We start from the raw sequence: 15,713 nt of genomic DNA on the forward strand, positions 1-15,713 counted from the left end.
AGTGAGCGAAGTCTATTATATTCTAAAATGCAAGGAATATCAGCGTTTACTTTACTTGCATCAAAGTTGATTAGAAATAGACCGTCAAGTGTACGTAAGCGTGATAGTGCTACGTAGTTCTTGCCTTCTTTAAAGACTGTGTTACCAATATCTATCATTGCTTTGTCTAGGGTAAGACCTTGTGATTTATGAATCGTGACTGCGTATGCAAGAGTTAGAGAAAATTGTTCTCTGCGTACATACATATCTTTGAAGAGAAGGAATCTAGCTGTTGAGCGTCCTATCCGTTTTACTTCTGAAAGTTTGTCAAAGAGTATATTGACAAACTGAATTTTGTTGTCACGTGGGTATGTTTGAAAGCCAACAACTGTACCCAGTGCTCCATTAATTAGTCCTTGGTCCACGTCAAGGTTACGTTTAAGCATTACTCTGCAATTTAAGGATAATTTTAACATCTTTTCTTTTCTAAGCCTGCTGTGTTTGAGATTGATTTTTCTAAATTATTTAGTCTTGTTGTGGCTTGGTCACACATGGGTAGTGTCATACCATGTAAATCTAGTTTGTCTGTGGCGCTAATTTCCATTATTGGTTGCATTTCTTTACTTAACATTATTTCATTGAATTTGAGACAGCTTGCAAGAGTTGGCATTAAGGCCATACACTTGACATTTTTGTGGGCTAATTGTTCCATAACATCTGTAGCACATGCATTATCGCCATAAAGTGCATTAATGTGCCGGGTTTTCAATTTTGCTTCTACTTCTTTAGAAAGTATACCAACTCTCAAACTTTTTAAAATGTTGGCATAAGTTAGATCTGCAGATTGGCGCATGTTTTCTGTTAATTCTCTGTATTGTAAATGTTGCCAAAGGTTGACATTTCCAATGCTGCCAACAGTTTTACGGCAGAGTTTGTGTCCTAATGTTTTAAAAATAGGTTCACCTTTTACTGGTGTTAATTGAAGCAGATCTCCAAAAACAATAATGTGTTTTCCTGCAAAGAGCTCTTCATAGTCTGTTTTGAGTACTTCTTGTAATCTGAGGTGAATCAAAGCTAATATCAGGTTGGAGACCATGCTCACTTCATCTATTAGTAGCATTTTCATTTGTTTCAATACTCTGCGTAATTCCATTGCAGCTTCTGCAGAAAGTTTGTAATAGTCTAATTTGTTCTGGTGTTCTACTGGTAATAGTAGTAATCGGTGTAATGTAACACCACCTATGTTGTAGGCAGCTAAACCTGTGGGGGCAGTGACAACAGCTGACAGTTTGTTGTTTGTCAATTGTTGAAGGAACTTACTAATGATTTTGATTAGGAATGTTTTGCCAGAACCAGCTTCACCACTGACGTACAGTAGTATAGGTTTATAATTATGGCAGGAACATTCTTTATTTTCATTTTTTACACCATGTGTAATTTGTTTTGTTACTTCTTGAAACATGCCCATTGTTTAGTTTTGATTGTAGTATAGTTAAGTCTTCCTTATCTTCATACTGACACATGGTGTTTTCTACTTCTATCATAGCTAATTCTGCCTCATTTGTTATTAGTGGTTCTCCCAGTGGTTCTTGGCTTCCTGTTACAGAAGGTTGACTACTGTCAGGAGTATCCTTATCTAGTTGGGCTTGGAGTTCTTCTTCATGTTGCTGTTCATTGTGCAACATTGTTTTGTACTGTGTAAAGTTTACATCAGTTATAGTGTTTTCATTTGCTTTGAAAGCATCCTCATATGAGTCATAGTTATCTAGTAATTGTTCTTCTTTTCTCCATGGTTTGAAGAGTTGTAGCAGGGACATGTAATATACTTCTTTATGTTGAGGAGTCTTCAATGACAATTTGATATGATTAATTAAATTTGGTTTAGTGAGTTTAACTAAGCTCCCTTCACAGTCTGTCACTCTATATTTACCTTTTTTTTCATCAGGTTTCATATTATTTTTGTATGTGTAGTTTTGGGCTATTTGGTATAGACACATGTTTTCCAAAGTATTACTTCTGTTTGGGTAGTATGTGTCCGATAAATTGTTTTTTAAAATGTCTTGGCTGTTGGGATCATGTTTGGCTATTGTTTCTATATCTTCATATGATTTTAGAACTCTTTTTCTATATTTAGCTGGACCAAGACTTAGCCATACTATATTTTCAGATTTACCATACAATGAAGTACCGGTTAAACGATCAGCTGCTTCATAAGATCCACATTCTCTATGGGTGAGCATTTTTGTGCCCAAGCGGTATAATTTCTGAGATACTGTTTTATCTGATGACAGGTCATTCCAGAGGTCTTGGAGCTCTGTCTTTTCTGCTTTAGTAAAGTATGCTGTGACATATCATGCAACTGCAGTAGAATTGTCTGCAATGTACTGCACATCTATGTTTGCATTCCATAAGTGGGCAATGATTGCATTATAATCATTGATATATTTTTCTTCTTCTTTTCTTTTTATGTAATATGTATTTTTAGGTGACTTACCTTTAACACTATGTCTAACTGAAGACATGAGGTTGTTTACTTGACCTGTATTTGTAACTGGTCTAGGGAAACCAATTCGGCATTTGGTGTAGTATTTGCCTTTGTTTTTGTATTTGCGACGACAATATTTTCCACATTTGTGTCTTTGAAATTGTAAAATTTGTGCATGAAGATCACTATTTGTGGCTTCTGATGGAATTTCACAAGTGACATATTTTTCAATAAACTGTAAAACAGTGGCATCACTGCCTTGACCAAATTTAGGAGCATCTTTAATCCATAAAAGCATGTGGATATGTGGTGCTCCTCTGGCTTGGTATTCTTGTCCAAAAGAAGTGTTGCACTTCTCCAAGGGGAGGAACAGTTTTATTACAAATAAAATGTAGCATAGCAATGAAGCGATGGTGAAAATATCTTGAAACATTAACAGGATCCAAAGAACAAAGTTCTCCAGGTGTTAGAATATCTATGTTTGTTTTGTTTTTATTTGATATGCGTAGGAAATCATGTAAATCTTCCCATGCATATTCTGCACAACTTAATGTAACAAACCAAGTTGGTGGGCCAAGGTTTCTGATCATACAACGTACATCTCCATGACGTCGAAACCAGTACTCTTTAGTACCACGCATATTTGCTAATAGATTTGTAATATTTGATTGTAAAACCTCATCCTTTTGTTGCACTTTCTCTAATAATTGTGTAGCTGTCATACTTTGAAAGTGTGATCCTGATTTTAATATGTGTGCAACTCCGTAACATAAAGTTGCTAGTTCACTTTCAAAGAGTAAGTGGAATATGTTTTCCACATTTTGTCTAAATCTGGGATCTTCAGAATACATCCGTAATGAGCGGTATTCTGAAGCTGATATTTGAATAGGTCTATCATCATACCTTCCTCCTTTGCCAGTAGGAAAGAGTAAAGGAAAAGCACGTGCTTCTATACTTTTTTCCCATATACTGATTGGCGATCCTTTTGTTTGACGCATTTGGTAAGTTTCCAGTACATCTTGTACGGTGTCATTACAGTGCAAAGGATGAATTGTATAATGGTCTAAAGTATTTGATATTGTAGCAGGATCTAGTAGCTCAAATTGACCAGCTTCTTGTGTTTCTTGAATTATTTCAGTTGTATCTTTCAAGTTTTCTTCAACATTAATTTCTTTGTAATATTCATTATTCTCTTTAAGATATTGGAAGGCTTGTCTAACTTTATATAAATCTACCAGCTGTTGCCATATTTTTTTGTCTTTTGTAGGTACTCCATTTACTAATATAATTAAAGATTGCTGCATTGGACGTTGCACTCCTAGAGTATGCACATTTTCTTTTAGATTTGATGGTAAATAAACTACATTTCCACGAATGCCTTTTACCAATTCAGAGGGAGGTAATTTTGCTGTTTTTGGTTGAAGGCGTATTATTGCTTGAAATGGGTGTACTGTTTGAATTATGATGCTCTCATATAAATTATGTTTTTGTAGAGGTTTTGGTACTGGGTATAATTCCAAATTATTTGTGATAGAACGTGAAGGAGTTTGGTTGTTGTCAAGTTTTGTAGTGCAATAACTGCAAAGTATTAAGGGCTCAGTTATTTCATATTTGTTTTCTGCTACAAGGTAGAGAGCTAATTCAAACCATTTAGAATCTTCATTGTCTTCTATTTTGTATGATAGCTCCACAGTTTTTGTGTTACTTTTATAAAAAATTCTACGGCAACATACACATACATGGTTTGGTACTTCAGCTGATGTACTTTTAAATTTTAGTATTTCTTTTGTGTATGTGTTTAGCAAAAGGTTGCCATGTGTAGAATTGTTGCTTATTTGGCTTAAAGCTATTTCATTCTGTAAATGGCTTTCACTTCCAAAATATTTTTTCTGGATATAGTGAATTTCTTCAAGTAGGTCTTTTGCTGTACCATGTAGAAGGATGTTATTTAACTTTGCTAGTGCTAAAGCAGGACTTTTAGCATAGTACAGTTTACAGACTAGATTTCATATAGTTGAATGATGTGTTGATATCCTTTTAATATCATGGAAAGTGGTTTTACAAGTAGGTCCTGTAATGCAGGCCAATGAATGTCCTTGTAGTCCTGTGTACTTGCGCACTGGACAGGTATCTATATTTTGCAGTAATTTAATTTTGATTTTGTCTTTGCTTTTTACATATTTATTGAGGAATTGGCGTAAAGATTTGAAACATTGTTTGGGAATGTTACACATTGACGTGCATGGCCATTTGTACACTAGATGTTCTGATTCAGTTGAATGGAGGGGTAATTCTAAGTTTTCAGGGCATCTTTTTGTAAGAAGTACTTCTTGTTCCATTATGGTATTATTCACTTTTTCATAACCTCGACCACTGCTATGTATGGCAATTGTATTTGTTTGCTTTTGTTTGTATGCTTCTTCATTAAAATATGGTTCTGTGCTTGTAGTGTGATTCCATTCACCTCCGCTGATATTTAAGAAGTTCTTTCTGTTGATATTTCGCTTATTGAGAAGTCTATTTTGTAATTTAGTTATTAGTTTTGTTAGTGGTTTCATTTTGTTTAACAGTAAAATAAATAAATTTCTTTTGAGAAGAATTGCACTGTCCATCAATGCTTCTAAGATTCATTTCCTACGATAGGTTTTAAGCTTTGAACCTGATTTCTCTCCTGTTTTTATAAGATTTTGAAGGACTTTGTGACGGTATATTTTGGCTAAAATATTTTTCTTGGTATGCTTACTTTGCACTATATTAAAATTTGAAGAAGTAGTTTTATCTTTACTGATAGCTGATTTTCTGTTAATTGTTTTTTGGTTTGTTTTACATTTTGATAGAGGAAGCGAAGTTGTTGTACTTGAAACTTCTTGTGTTTCACTAAATGATTGTATTAGCTGTTTTGTTTCAACTTTTTTTACAAATTTTGCTAGAGATGGATGCTTATGTTGGACACCTTTATTTTCATTTGCTCTACTTTTGCGTTGCTTTCTACGGACTTGACTTTTGGTAGGCATTCTTTAGGGTCTGTTGAAAAAAATAAAGAAGATATGGGTTGGGGTGTTCTGGAATGTATGTGTGCTGTGTGCATGAGTGTTTGAGTAAGATGATAAAGATGTATGTAATGGTGTGTGATTGTGCATTGGGAACTAAAACTAGTAGGGATAGGTATTCTTGAATTTATGTGTTACTAAACTGGGGTTCAGATGACAAAAAAAAGTAAGCTAGTGGTGTGGAAAAGTACAAATAGTAAATCTAATGTATACAATTAAAACAGTTGTTTGTTCTATAATATGAACATTGTAGTGGTTCAGTTGGGTAATTTGTGTTTCCAAAAATAGAAATTTGTGGGCCATTCTGGCTGTAAATCGCTGTTTAAGACATGGAAATTTTTGGACAAAATGGTACAAAATCTCTATTTTTAGAAACCGAAATAGCTCGTATTAACGTTATAGTATATTTCATTAATAATACAAATATTATGGTGATATTTTACTTACTTTATTTTTAAATTAACAGGTAACTTCTTAGTTTTTCTTTCTTCTTCGAATTCGGCTGCTTCTTTTCAGGAAACTGGTCTTCACTGCAATTGTAAAAGCTTCAAATTAGTAACTTTGTTTGTATATAGCACTGTTTTTAATTTAGATATTGATTTTTTTAATTGAAATCCTCAGTGCCTTCTTTAAAACCATTAAACTAATTTATTTACATAAGATACATTGCATCAGTTCAGTACATATGATATGTTCTTAATGAACAAATTGTATTGAATGACTAACTGTAGCAAAAAAAAAATATCTTTACTATGTCTTGTGAAATTTATAATATATTAGTGAATACCACTATTTCTGTAAGTAAACTGTTCTAGGTAATAGCGCCTCAATGTCATGTCTAATTTAAAGTAATTAAGTAAATAAATAAATAAAAACAAAAAATATGAAATTGTATAAGTATTTTTATAAAGGTTTAAACATAGATTGTGTTTGCATGCAATTTTGTTTGAATATATGTAGTCTATATATTGCACTTAAAAAATGTTAGTTTAACATGATTTGAGTGTGTGTGTATAAAGAAAGTAAATAGTATAAAGGTTTATACATGATAGTTGATTTTAGGAAATTGAAAAAAGTACAGTAAATTCATTTTACTGATTTTACAAGGTAAAAGTCTGTTTGAAAATGTGTTCATCTACTATACAGAAAATATGCATACCTGAAGTTTGTGTTCATGCATATGAATATGCATGGAGCTGCAAGTAGAAATCTTGAAGACTTGTACAGTATTTCTGGTAGATGCTGCTTGCCAATGATATGACACTTGTACTCAGAGAGATTCAGAGTACATTTGCAGTGCTGATCTATGATGATGCAGTTAGATGTAGAGGTCTTGAATGTGATTGGTGCATGGTCATGTGATTTTTGAGGTACATCCAATGAGGGAATGGCAGAGAGAGTGTAGTGGAAATGGTAGAAGGGCTGTTCATGTTACGATATGTCAGCGGACATGGCGGTAGTTCGCGGACATCGGGAGTTACATCCGGGGATTTTTGGGTTCAGAAGTCATGCAAATGAGAATAAGCACTGAAAGGGATTGGTCAGGAAAGTTTGGTGGGTGTGTTGTGCCAGGAGAGATTTTCTCAGATACTCTTTTTGCTGAGAGAACAAAAGATAGCTATGGCTGTGCATTTCAGAAAACAGATTGTTTGGATTTTAGGAGATTCGTTAGCTGTAGATCTTGGATTCCCACATGTGGAAGTACACTGGCATGGAGTACGTGGAATGAAGTGGTTGGACGTGCTACCTCTCTGTGCTACTTTGGAGACAGAGCAACATCCAGACATAATTGTAATTCATTGTGGAGGAACAGTTTAGGACATGTGACTGGAATTTTTTTGCAATTTGCTATGAAAGAAGGACTTAGGAAGGTTATGGACATGTTTCCTAATTCTCAAGTGATATTTTCACGGATTGCGCAGAGACAAATGTGGCTTCGTTCTTCTTCATTTGGTCCACAAATGGAAAAAGCAAGGCACAATGTTAATAAGGCTGTTTGTGCCTTTCTAAGAGATTTTGGCATGTCTTCTTTTCACAATGAAAATGTTATGTTTTGTAGTACATACATTTTTCGCAGAGATGGAGTCCATTTTACTTATGCTGGCAATCAGATTTTTCTGAGAAATGTACAATATGCATTGTGACCTTTTTTGTAATTACAACAATGATTTTGAAGTAGATGTTAAGCATTTACAATTTTTGACTTACAAACACCACCCAAAGGCTCTTTTCAGAGCCACCACTTCTTTCCAGAGAAAATTACAATGTTTGTGATGGAGTAGCAACCCAATTTTTTTAATGTTCGCGAACTGTCCGCAGACTTCTAAAAAATTCAAAGAGCCCTGCTTCATTTATTTTCACTTCTATTTTTTAACTGGGAAAGGCGGCTCTGAAAAGAGCCTTATTTTTTTTTGATTTTTGTAATTTTGTATTTTTTTTGGTTTTTCAGACACGACACACTAGGAGAGGAGGGTAAAGGAGGGGACACCAACCACAGGGATAAGAAAGGGCGAGCTGAGAGAGGAAGATGTAGAGTGGGTTTTATTTGGGTAGTGAGCAGGTCTTCTCGTGCTCTGAGACGATAGTCTCAAAAGCACTCCGAAGTCGCTCCCCCCTGCAGAGTACTGTGTCACAGTACATACATACAACTGTGACCCTCGAAAGGTAAGGGTCATCAGCATTCTGTATGGCCTGTGAGGCAGCTTGAGGAAGACGCTGTCCCACAGAGGTGGTCCTTGTGGTGACAGGATCAGAAACAGAGGATGAAGTAGAGGAAATCAACCTGCTACGTTCTTCGCAAGGTACAACCCTGCGAATAGCCCCAGAGTGAAATGACTTCAGGTGTCGCTTCAAAGTAGTGGTCCCAAAGCTGTACTTACCGTGCTTCCAGCGACTGAGTATCATTTTGCACTCATTGCAGGTAACACGGTTCGCACGAGCAGTTCAGCAGCCAAGGATGCCATCTCGATGATGGTGTAGTCTGCAGGTGGCAGCAAATATCACTGTGTTCTGAGGAATAGCCAGAAACACAATGGGAGTAAGCTCTTGGTCGTGGTCTTTTATAGGGGTGCTTGTGCGCGGTTCACGGACATGCGCACTGTCCGCGGACAGATCGAACACAAAAAAAGGATTGGAAAGTTTCAAAAGGTATATAGAAACTCAAGATTGCTATGTGGGACTTGTGCCATGGTGAGATTTTATTGAAAAATATTATGGATTAACTAAAAATCTACTTTTAAATTGTTCAGAGACACAAACAGTGTCCGCATTTCAGGACACACGATGAGCGTGGGCGCAGTCATATGATCCGTTCGCGAACTAGTCCGCGAAGGAAGCGCCTGTCCGCAGGACACCAAGTGCACGGAGATTGGTTAGCGCATGCGCATTGATGTCCTACGGACACTGTTCGGGTTCTGAAGTAATTAAAAGTGCGTCACACGTGAAACGAACATTTCAGGACACCGCGTGTGTTCTTAGAACAGTTTAAACTTGGTAGCGAACAGTAAGGACAGATATAGTGTTCTTCAGGAGACGTGTAATTTCGTTTATGTACGAACATTTCAGGGCACCAATTGTGTTCTTAGAACAGTTTCAATTGGGTAGCGAACACTACGAACAGGTATAGTGTTCTTCAGGACACCTCCATTTTCGTTTACGTACGAACATTTCAGGACACCAATAGCGTTCTTAGAACAGTTTGAACTTGCTAGCGAACAGTACCTGACAGGTATAGTGTTCTTTAGGACACTTTCATTTTTGTTTGTTTACGAACAATTCAGGACACCTCGTGTGTTCTTAGTACAGTTTCATGTTGCTAGCGAACACTACGAACAGTTGTACTGTTGTTCAGGACACATCATTTTCGTTTATTTACGAACATTTCAGAACACCAATTGTGTTCTTAGGACAGTTTTAAGTTGATAGCGAACATTATGGACAGATATAGTGTTCTTTAGAACACTTTAATTTTTGTTTCTTTACGAACATTTCAGGACACCACGTGTGTTCTTAGAACAGTTTCAACTTGCTAGCGAACAGTACGAACAGGTGTGGTGTTCTTCAGGACACCTCCATTTTCGTTTATGTACGAACATTTCAGAACCCTCGTACTGTCTGCGGACACTTTTATTGTTTTAAAAAAAAACGGAAACTATTCACAATACAATATAAAAATTAAAATGTATTTAACATATATTAATAATTTATGACAGAGAAGGTGAGGCAGAAACAGAAACAAAAACAGGAGAATTTGGGGTTTCAACATGATTGGTATTAGGTGAAGAAGGGATGGAAGTCTCATTAAAACGTTTTGGATTATGGAGAGGTTTTGGGGATAATTGACTGGGATATGGTGAGGAGGTACAAGTACATGTGGGGCAATGGTACGAGGTTTTTGGTTTGAAATGATTTTCTACAAAAGTTTTTAAATTATTAAAATTAGCCAACAATACATCCATTTTTTCTTCTATATTGTGAAGACTGTTATCCATAACAGGGTTTTCTGAAGTGTTTTCTATTTTGGTATGCTCTGTACAAAAAAATAATATATATGTTAAATGTATATAAAAAAATAATAAAAAAATGGTTTATATTATAAAGTGTTTACCATTAGTTTCACTATCTTGTGACATTTCTTCATGTGGGAAATTGTCCTCTAGCCATTCCAGAGTACTAGGCATTTCTGTGAGAAAAAAAAAAGATAATATATTTTTTAATCTAATACAGAAAGTTTATAAATATATGAGTAAAATGAAGTACACTTACTATTTCTGGTACGATAAGTCCTATGTATTCAGTGGGTCTGGTCTTGTTCTCAGTTCTGTTGTGCCTGTGAGGTAATTATGTTGGAAGCCAATTTATCTTCTTGTGGTATATTCCATTTCAGAACATATTGTATCTAAATGAATGGTTAGTGTGTTACATATATGGGTTACATTTCTTATGTATTACTATATATAATGTGTTTGTGTGCTGCTTTTTGAATTTGTTAAATGTTCCTATATTATGATATAACAATCAAACATACCCCACCACCCCCCCCCCACACAGTTTTTAGGTAGTGGTACTGTTCTCCGAACATTTCCACAAACATTAAATAAGTTCACGGACATCAAGTTCATAAGAAGAGATCTAGTCAGTTCCATATGACATGTATATAAAGTCAAAGTCATTATTGTTAAGTTGTGCTACTAAAAAACTATGAAATTCAGTGAAAAAACTTTGTTAAAGGGACGTTATGGTTAAGTTGCGCTACTAAAAACCTATGAAATTCATTGAACAAAAACTTTGTTAAAGGGACGTTACGGTTAAGTTGCGCTACTAAAAACCTATGAAATTCAGTGAAAAAACTTTGTTAAAGGGACGTTATGGTTCCAAGTAAAACCGAAAAACCCTTGAAATTCACCAGTTATGGTAAGCTAAGCAACCATAACTCGCGCCACCACCGTGCACTGCTAAGACTAACACCCAGGACATCAAAGATGACATCACAAATGTCATTGATGACATCACTGATGACATCACATGTGTATGTACTTCTCATGAAATATGTGTAGAAGGGATTCTTATTATGTTGCGAAAAAAGTGTCAAGAATCATTGCAAGAAATATACACTAATAAGTGCATTGAACGATGCATTGATATAAATAGCATCCTATTATGGGGTTCTATCTAGTATACTAAGCTACTCATACAGAAACATAACATTGTGTGCAGCGTACAAGATGAAGGTATGATATTCGTAATGTTAATATGTTGAATAATGAAATGATAATTGTTTTCTTAATAGATTTTTGTGTACTGTGAAATATGTAATAAGTAGCTAATAAAACCCATGTATTACACAATTGCATTACTATAGACAAAACACAAAGACACAAGAACACATACCAATATGGGTAGATACAGGGAAAGTGAATGAGCAAAAAAGCACAAGTAGTAGCAGAAACAATTTATAACTTAACTAATTAGATTCATGCAAATAAATGATTGCTCTGTTTCAAAGCTGCTATTTACCCTATGTATATGTATCACTTGATGTGTTTGGACCCTAAGGAAAGTAGTGTGAGTACAATGTATACAAATATGACCATATACAGGGAAAGTACAGCCATAAAAAAAACAGAACTATCAGAAAGTGCTCATAAGTCTAGTGATTATCTTTATGCACAAAAAGGATTGCTGTCTTTCAAGCTTGTGTTTTCCCATATGTATATGTTTCATATGATGTGACTGTACTCTAAGGGAATTACTGTAAGAACCTACTAGAAGGATATGTCTACAAATAAAATAAAATTCTTAGTTTCTGACTGTTACTGATGAAAACCATGTGGCCTAGATATGTCAGCAAAAGAAAAAATAGTGAGCCAGACATGTGATGTCAACAGTGATGTCATCAATGACATTTGTGATGTCATCTTTGATGTCCTGGGTGTTAGTCTTAGCAGTGCACGGTGGTGGCGCGAGTTATGGTTGCTTAGCTTACCATAACTGGCAAATTTCAAGGGTTTTACGGTTTTACTTGGAACCATAACGTCCCTTTAACAAAGTTTTTTCACTGAATTTCATAGGTTTTTAGTAGCGCAACTTATCCATAACGTCCCTTTAACAAAGTTTTTTTCACTGAATATATATATATATAGCAGAAGTACCAATTCTCCAAATGTGTTCTGTACACAGACATGATAACAGTGATCTTGTAGGTCGCTGTTCTGATTCGCTTATCGCTTAATGTGGTTTTCAACCTGAAGTAAATTGCACTGAGAATGGGCATGTGTGGCTGGCTGACATAGCCTGGAGCAGACATTGGAGAGAGGCAAGAGTTGGTATGCTGCTGCATACTGGGACCTTCTTTGCATTCTCCCGACATTTCGCCTCACCCTGGAGTGGTGCATTTCATTGCAGTGCATTGCTGTGCAAATGTCTTGGAAACTGTGCATCCTAAGGCCTGGACCTCAAGTTTTGTTCCTCGTGTCAGGACCTGTCCCACTACGACCACCTTGATGTTTCACCAATTTCAGGCAACCATCTCATGTGTGAAGGTGCTAAAATCCAGGGAAAGGTGTGGGGTGTCCACATGTCGTGTAGCTAGTAATGTCCCAGGGGTCTTAACAGGTAACTGTGCCGATTGGTGAAACGGATTGGAATTGTATAAGGAACAATGCTTTGCAGAGCCACAAACTGACAAACACATTTTGACTTTTGCTGAAATCCAGGGGATGGGTGGGCTGTCCAAATGTCATGTGGACATTAATTTCTAGACGGTCGTAACAAGTAACTATGTGAAATGTGATGCAGGTTGGTTTAGTGTGGAATTGTATAAGGAACAATGCTTTGCCAAGCCACAAACCCACAAACACATTTTGAGCTGTGTTGAAATCCGAAGGACATGGTGGGGGTAACCAAATGTCATGCAGCCAGTAATGTTCGGAGGGTCCTAACAGGTAACTATGCAACATTTGGTGCAGATTGGTGAAATGGTTTGGAATTATATAAGGAACAACGCTTCACCCAGCCACAAACCGACAACACATTTTTACTTGTGCTGAAATCCAGGGAAAGCAGTGGCGTGTCCAAATGTCATGTAACCAGTAATGTCAGGAGGGTCCTAAATGGTAACTATGCAACATTTGGTGCAGATTGGTGAAACAGTGTGTAATTGTAGAAGAAACAACAGTTCACCACAAACCCACAAACACATTTTGACTTTTGCTGAAATCCAGGAAAAAGGGTGGGGTGTCCAAATGTCATGTAGCCAGTAATGTCCAGAGGGTCCTAACAGGAAACTATGCAAAATTTGAGGAAGATTGGTGAAACAATGTGGAATTGTTTAAGGAACAACACTTTAACACAAATCCCCCAACAAACAAACTCATTTTCACATTACATGGACGCAGTAGCGTCCATGTAGTTATGGTTAAGTTGGTGTTTCCATAGGAAGAGCATTTTTTGGGTGGCTTATAACTTCGGTCCCTCTGGACGAATCCTCACCAAACATTGCAAAAAAAAGTATATGGCCCACTCTGAATTTGTTTGCAAAGTTTGGAGAGGTTTGGTCCAGGGGGGCAAAGTTAGAGGGGGGGGTCCCAAAACTTTTGTTTTTTCCCATAGACATAATGGGAAAAAACATTGCGCACACCTACAGCCCATACCGCTGGACGGATTTACACCAAATTTGCGGCAGGAGCGGGGGCTTGCTCCCGAAAGCGTGCTTTTGCAAATTTGGTGTAAATCCGTCATGTAGTTTTTTTTTTAAATGACCAAAATGTAAGGCAAAAAAATTAGTGATATCTCCGTTCGCTTTGCGGACGGAATTCCCGGTTCGCTCCGCGGACAGTGCCCTAATTGGCCGGGCAGCTTGCATGATGTCCGCGGACATGCGACATGTTCGCTGATTGGACAGCGTGGGGCGTGGAGCGCATCAGATTTTTTTGTGGCGCCCGCCATCTTGCATTCGCCGACGACCGCGGACAGGGCGGTGAAACATGGATTAAAAATTGTATTTAGTGGAGTGTGTTGGTGTGTAAGAGTGTTTGGGGAAGGTATGAGATAGGTTCAATGTTCTGTTTTTTTTATGTGCTAGACGCTTTTGTTGTGTTCAATTTTTCTGCGGACAACACGGCTGTTCTGAAATGTTCGTAAATAAACAGAATGGATTCGGTGTTAAGTTGAAAGTGTTCTAAGAAGACTCGTGGGGTCCTGGAATGTTCTCAGGGGGTGTCCTGAATACGTTGTCTGTATTGTTCGTTGTCAAGCTGAAAGTGTTCTAAGAACACTCGCGGTGTCCCGAAATGTTCGTACATAAAGAAAATGGGGGTGTTCTGAGGACGTTGTCCGTATTGTTCGCTGGCAAGTTGAATGTGTTCTAAGACCACTCGCGGTGTCCTGAAATGTTCGAAAATAAACAAAATGGGGGTGTTCTGAGGACGTTCTCCATATTGTGTGCCTGCTTAGCTGTATCCAATGAGGGAATGGCACAGAGAGTGAAGTGGAAATGGTAGAAGGGCTGTCTAAGAGTTACGCGGTCCACGGACAGGGCGTGCTACATCCGGGGTTTTCCAGCAAATCCAGCATGGAAAGAAGACTGTAGGGATCAGCCAATCAGATGTTGAGGTTGTGGATTTGTATTCAAAGAGACTGTGTGTAGTGAAGATGGCAGAAGTGGAGAAAGTCGGGGTGTTGGTGCTTGGAGATATGTTTGTGCATGGTTTACAACAGTATGCTCAATGCAGGCATGTTGCAAAGAAGTTTGATGTTAAAGGAGTGGAGGTGGTGTGGAGCACTGTGCCTGATTGCAATGTACAGGGAATTGTACAGGTTTGTGAAGATATGGGCAGGATGAACAGTCCCCATGTGGTAGTTTTGCACTATGGTGCTTTCCATTTGGGCTATGTCAGTGCCCTTACTTTGTTGGCAGATTTGGAACAGTTGGTTCAAGCAGTAATGAACATCCTTCCAAATGCCAAAGTAATTTGTTCTGGATTAGTACGTAGGGCAATATGGGACAATAGTTCAGTTTTTTGTCCTCAGCAAAACAATGCTAGGTGTGTAATCAACCGTGGCATGTGTGCCTTCATGCTTAGAGCTGGTATGTTCTTCTGTAATAATGAGAATATTGATTCTAGTAATGCTGTTTATTTTAAAGAAGATGGCATTTCCTTATCTTTTATGGTAAATGCCATTCTGTTTTGGAATGTAAGGGTTGCTTTGGAGAAGGTTATGTGAAGATTTTAGGAGTAAAGTAAGAAAAAAAATATACAAAATAACAGGTGTCTGTCAAGCATCTGCAAAAAAACCCCCAAAAAAACGGCTCTTTTCAGAGCCAACCTCAAAGGGGAAATGGGGCACACTATTTAAATTTACATTCACCATGCTCAGATTTTCTATATGTCTGCGGACATGGTGGTAGTCCGCGGAAATCGAAATCACTAGCTAGGGGTTCAGTATGTTCTATGTTACATGTATATAAAGTCAGGGATATTATGGTTAAGTTGTGCTACTAAAAACCTATGAAATTCAATGAAAAAACTTTGTTAAAAGGGACGTTATTTTTAAGTCGCGCTACTAAAAACCTATCAAATTCAGTAAAAAAAAACTTTGTTAAAGGGATATTATGGTTCAAAGTAAAACCGAAAAACCCCTGAAATTCTCCAGTTATGGTAAGCTAAGCAACCATAACTCACGCCACCGTGCACTGCTAT

The sequence above is a fragment of the Ambystoma mexicanum genome, chromosome 4q, assembly GCF_040938575.1.
Source record: "Ambystoma mexicanum isolate Mex_15411 chromosome 4q, UKY_AmexF1_1, whole genome shotgun sequence".
NCBI classification, from domain to species: Eukaryota; Metazoa; Chordata; class Amphibia; order Caudata; family Ambystomatidae; genus Ambystoma; species Ambystoma mexicanum.